Genomic DNA, 6609 nt, shown 5'->3' on the forward strand with positions numbered 1-6609 from the left:
AATCCCTCGCGCAAAGAGGCCGCTCGTCTACGGTGCCTGGTTGGCCGTTTCCCTCACCTTGGGATTGAGGGAGGACCGAGTGTTTATATACCGCTGTTGTGCGGCTGCTCAGGAAACTTTCTCTCGCAGTCATGCTAGACTGATGAACTGCAACGTCCTTATGTATATACTGTAAATAAACCCATATTTCTCGTTCTCGATGAGAAGCAGTCCTTCCCTTCAACAACGTCCTCAGCGTGGATAAGTTGGACGACGGCATGGGCCAGCTACCTCCTAATTCATGCTCGACTCCAATCTTGACAACTGATAACGAGCGATGGGATTGACCCCCCATCCTCACAATGGATTTATACACTATGTATGCAACATTAATTAACTTTCTTGAGACATGGGCTGCGACGGCTAGGCAGTATTTCCTTTGGCAAACCATTCAACGAATGCCCGTGTTGTTAGCTGACCCTGTTGTTCTGCCCTTTAAACCAAAGTTATCCTACGCCTGGTAAAGTGTACCTGGTAACGAGTGCCTATGCTGATTATATAGGCACGCGTTAGGCAAGCAGTTCACTATATATTACAGATGAGTTCCCAGAATCGCTGCTGAGCGCAGTGGCAGAGATCGCTTAGAAATCAAAATGGCGAGGATAAAAAATGATCGACCTTGGTGTAAAAAACGAGAATATTTACAAACGCGGAGCAACTTATAATTTTCTATATTCTTAAAAGAGTTGCGGAAGAATATTACATAGCTCTTTACTTCTCTGCATCGTAAAACTGTAATGTAGGTTTTGCTGAATTTGAGTGACGTCATTTTGATTCCGTTTTTATACACCTTAATCTGCACTGCAGGTCTCACCCCAACGCGCATTATTCTAGTCTGGTGATTTTTGGTTAAAGGCGAAATAAATACGCACTCCAAGTCTGCAGACTTCCCAGAATTGAAATCATACAGAAGGATTAAAAACGCATCCGATCATTGACGCAACTTGTTCAAATATTATGCAGAATTAGCGAGCAACCAGCGAAAGTGTTGACTAGTATCTTGAGCAAGTTGGCTGGACCTTAGAGATGACGAAGCTCCGCTTCCCTTTCCTCCAAGTCTTTCGCGCAGCTTTACCATTCCTACTGCTAGAGAGCACACGCCAGACAAACACTCGAACATAATCGCTCACGTAAAGCTTGCGGCGGTATAGTTAACCAATCTCAAGCATTCTCACAAACCAGCGTATCGAAACGATGGCAACGAGCAAGCTCAAGTACGAGAGGGGCTCGTTTCGATGGGGTGGTGTTGTGTTCATTTGTCGAATCCTGTTGCCTCTGCATCGACTTTCTGCGCTCCTTTACGTGTGCTCCTTGTTTCTACGAAAGCGCATCGCACTGCGCGCACTACAGCTGGTGGCACGCGGTCACCTTCGGAGCAGTTCCTATGACGTACCAACATATCACCGTCTATATAGGCCTTGGTATACTCACTGAAACGTAGTGCAAATATGTCACACGTCACCCCTTTAGCGAGCCTATTTTTTACGTCAAATCTGCCAAGGACATGAACCTCAGTGCTGCATCCGCTTGCACTAGAAGCACTCGCTGTATCATGCAAAGTACAGAAGCAGTCATGGGCCTCACAGACAATTTCATTCACTGTCGTCTGAAAGACTAAGTTCTGTTTCCCTCAATATATGGCAAAAAAGCAACAAAAACAAAAATATACGAGGCTCATTCTGGCAACCATATTCCCGCCGCACTTTTGCAAGCTGGAGCTAGCATAGCCAGCGTTTCGATCGCAAAAGACTAGGCGAAACGAGTACAAGCAAAGTCTTACGCAGTTATCATTGTAGCTATATATAGGTACGACGATGTCACCACGCATTGAAGAAACTCTGGCGAAATGGCCATGGATTAATCAGTTGGGTGCAACTAAGCATACCTACTGCTCCGTTAATATTGGCCAGGCATAGGGCGCAGTGTTACACTCAAGCAAATGTCTACCGTTGGGATTGCTGGGCTTGTTTGGCCCTGCTGTGCATTGGGTGATAGGGTAGTGATAGTGCAGCGGTACTGCGTTTTCTAGATTATTAGCTCCTTCGTATGCAACATATCGCAACTGCTTCGTCTTACGCACAGGACGGAAGCAAGAAAGTAAACTGTGCGCGAGTTTGAGCAACCTTTTGTGCTCAAGCGTCGGCTGCCGACTCGTAAATCGATGCCAGTCGTCTAGAAATTGCTGCCCCACAAGGAGCCTCAGTTTAACTGAAGAAAATTCTCTGTCAAACAATTGCATCAGGAGAAGCATCTCACATCAAGTAAGGCTGCAAATCAGACTGTGAAAAAACGGAATTTCGAGCACACATTTATTCAACAGGCAGTACATTTTCATCTCAAATGTTTTATTTTAAGCCTGAGCCCTTCATCAATATGATGCAATTTTTTGCCCAGAGTCATATTTTTTCCCTCTAACCTGAGCCCCCGCAGATATTTTTGTCATGTCGAGGATAAACAAAAATGAAACGAGGGAGGGAGGGTGTATTTTCAGGTGCGAAAAAACACCGTGGTTTCATAGTATCGTAAACTCAGGACAGGCGAACGTGTAAATAACCAGGAGAGTACAAATTATGTGGCAAGAAATAAATCTAATTACGATAAGCAGAATACCTTCATTCATCGCAAAGCAGAATGAGCCCTGCCAAACTTCGCCTCGATACCTCATCAAATATCATATAGACAAATGACGGTTCAACTATTCTGAGTCTGATAAGACGATAACTGAAACAAAACAATATGTGCAGCAGTCGCCGACTGAAATTTGTATCGAGGCAAAAGGAATATATCACGCCACCCCCGCTACAATATAAAACAAGCAAAGGCATCACACACACTCTCAGTCGTACGCCGTTATTTCGGAGAACTACTCACTACTTAAGCGATCGGGACTGGAAGTAATGTTTTCTATACATTAAGCACTCGCAATACAAAATTTTGAGCATTACTTTCACAGCAAGGTTCTTCCGGCCAACACCGTCCGTATTAAACGTATATCCTCCTAGCAACCGCCACTCTGATTCTCAAATCGCATGGCGGATATTGAAGCCGCGCCATTTAACAGCCAAGTTCTCTCAGAACTGCGACTCAATGAAACTACGAGAAAACACTCTAGCCTTACTTGTTTCGTTTACTTAGCTCAAAGGTAACTGCGTAATCACTGCTTTTACCTACACAGAGCTCGTCGAGAGGTACCCTTGAAGAACATGAAAGAAACAAAGGGAGCGACGGAAGTAAACTGAAGCCGTGTCACTGCAGCGCCCATCCACTCTTCCAAATTAGTTTTTCAGTGTATGACTGTCCACGTTTCTCCCGCCATACGTGCGGAAAATGTCAGCGCCTACCATCTACACGAGAGTACTGCATGGCTACGTCAGGCATTACGCACTAATTGCAAGAACGTAGGGAATGCGCACCCATGTAGCACTGAGTAGTGGGTGAAGACGGTCATAGCCAATCATGGTCCAAAATGTGCGATCCTCATACCAAGGAATCCTCAAAATTAGCCCAGGAGCGCCACAGGGAGGCAAATTCGTACTGACCCATCAACCATGGCCGAGCAGTCGCCTGGTTCTGGGGACGAGAAGATGGAGAGCATCTCGGCTGCGGATGACGTGGTGGCGGGAGTGGCAGCTGCCTGCCTCTTGCACACTTTGGCCAGACGACGGGACAGGCTCCTCCTCTTCTTCCTCTTGAACAACGCCACCGGCTGCCTCGTCAGCGCTCCTCTCGCGACGAGCCTGGCGATGCTGGTGCGGTTGTTTGCCGGCGAGACGCGCAGGACGTCGCTAGCGCCTGGCGCCAAGCTGGCGAGCAGCAGAAGTTGACTCAACGACGTCGTCTTCGACCCACGTGGCGCGGCCCGGACTCGTCTCGACGACCGAGTTCGAACCGACGACGGAGAAGGGAAGAAACAACAACAACAAAAATATCCCGATCGACGGCGCGAGAGAATGAACGCCACCCCTCAGGGACGGCTTGGCGAATGTCACGGCCGAAATCCGCACAAAATGGTCCCAGCAGACGCGACCGGAACTGGGCGCCAGTGCCGGTACTGTTTGACGCCGCTGGGAAAGACGTTCACCAAAAGCCCTCCCTCCACTCCCTACCCGCGCATTCCCTCGCACTCTCTTTATTAACCACCCCCGTTCTTCTGCCGTGTAATTTTATTAGGCTTGAACTCGCGGCATTCTTTCATCGCTTCTTCATCCTATTCACATTTGGCGGGCGTTGCGTCCTCGCATCAGTACGCACAAGTTTCGGCCCCTGCGCCTTCTCGCCTCATGTCCACAGCTCGCAGCGATTACCCTATCCGCAGGAGACTCCTCCCTGTCAAAGTGCGGCGCTTCCCCCGCCACCTATGCGAGCCAATCGGAAGCTGGGTTTCGGTTTGCTCACCTCCTCCTCCGTTCCTCTCCCTCATCTCCTTTGTGTGCCCTTTCTGCTCGCCAAAACAACCAAGAAAAAGTTTGGGGCCACGTGGTGTGAGCCTGCAGGAGATGAGGAGGAGAGGACACATGCAAGGGGCTGCGCAACACCCACGACGATCAAAACCACAGGCAGCGAAACTCCCAATCGCCCAGAAAAATGCGTCTAATAAGACGAGCAAGAAACCTCAGCAACTTCTCTTGTTACGTTCTTTTCTTCCGCTCGCAACTTCCATCGGCATCTATCTACTTTGGTTCCCCCTCCTCCTATAGTCAGTTTCCATTCTCTGACTCCCGACGTCGTGTTTCGATCGCAGGATGGCCTGAAGTCCCTTTACTGAAGCCACGATGATTCGAATCCACCCCGCTTTTCCCCTTGAGCGATGTACCGAGCGGCAATACTGGGAACGGGCTTGGAAGGGGCACAGCAGATAGAAGGGCCGACGGGAGAGAAGTCTTGTTTTCCGGGAGCGTCCCTTCCCTCAAACGCCGCTGCTGATGAACTCCTTTGTGTTGCGGGGCGAGGGAGGGTGCGTGGCTCTCCACGCGGCCGCAAATCGCTGCTTCTATTTAGCAGCTCCGCCGCTTTATCGCCCCTCTGTCCCCGCAGCTAATAGGCGACCGGTGCTTTCTATTAAACTCGTGCTCTCGCCGTTGTCTTTTGCGCTCGTGCACGCTTTCACATCATTTGTCACTGCCTCACCGCCGCTGCCCTTTAGGAGCACTACATTTGGTGTTTTTTTTTTTTTTAGTGGTTTGCTTATCGCCGCTTTTTTTGTGTTTATTTCAGCATTAGTCTGCTCTGCTAGGACTTGCTTCTCTTACTTAGTCTCACGTCATACGCTGTCAAAATAGCGTTGCCGGTGTGGTAGTGCTAGGCGGAAGCGGGGAGACTTAAGGATCGAACGGGACACCTACAGGAGCAGGAAAAGTGGGAAGCATTTGCTTTTGTTTTCGCTGCCCCGTGGGACTTGTGCAGGCGGATATATTTGTCTAGTGTGGCGCGACGCGCAACGTTAAGTCATTTTCAGGATGCCTTTAGGGGCGTTTTGTTTACTTGTCGCGGCGTAGGACATCTTTTTTTTTTTTTTCAGAGGTATCGTAGCCCGAAAGTTAGCAACGCAGTCAGTCGCATGTTTCCTTCTTGTTGTAAACGTCTAAGAGAAGTTTATGAAATAAGTATTTCGTTTTCGAAAGACGCTAAGATAAGGGCATATTGATTTTTCGAATTTGTGGTTGGAAATACAGCCCAAAATAAGCACCAGGATAGCAATATTTTCTCTTACCTAGGAAGTCCTGAGGCCTCCTGGCGCAACTGGCTTTATTCTGAGGCATATGCAGTGCTCATATATGGAAACAGGGACAGGAATGAACACCTGTTATGCATGATTGCATGCAAGTGGGATGTGTAATGGCTCTGTTGCCGACTTTAAAGCTTAGATATGTCCCAAGTGTACGTTAGGAAGTCAAATTAAGCAGCTGTTAGAAATTCAAGTGAACCTGGAAACAAAACAGCGCACTGGACTTGTTTTGAAATTGCCCCTGTTTGAATCTGTGATACAAATATCGCCATATGTAGGGGACGCATGCGAAGCGGTCACGTCATTAAATGCGCAACGTATATTTAAAACTGACTTCTGCGCAACGCCTCTGAACGCACCCAGATTACATGACTGACATATCTTTTCGAACATTCTCTCAATATATGCATGTAAGCTGTCGTTTTATCACGGGAATTTTTCAGGGTTCGACAACAACTCCCATTGAAACCATTACGATGTGTTCAGGCAAGTAATGTTCCCTGTCCATTTTATTCGCCTAACTACACAAGCAATTTGGCAAATGTTAAGTTTGGCTTCATTCCCTCAAAGTTGTCGAAATTCAAGGAACACTTTTTGGAAAGCAATTATGCGATGATCCCGCGCTGTAGGAAAATGTGCATCGCAGCTTGCCCGAGAACGGCTGCTGGCCCCGTAGATAAGCAGGAAGCTCGTTTCACACTACGCAATCAAACACGTGTAAAACGCATTAATTATTTTCTGAGAAAACCGCTGTGTGGCGACTTTTGTGGAAGAAATGCATTCGAGCCTGAAGTAATGTTTAGCAGCCCTAGGAAGCGGAATTTCGATTTATGGTGAACTGTTAT

The sequence above is a fragment of the Dermacentor andersoni genome, chromosome 3 (genome assembly GCF_023375885.2).
Source record: "Dermacentor andersoni chromosome 3, qqDerAnde1_hic_scaffold, whole genome shotgun sequence".
Classification (NCBI taxonomy): Eukaryota; Metazoa; Arthropoda; class Arachnida; order Ixodida; family Ixodidae; genus Dermacentor; species Dermacentor andersoni.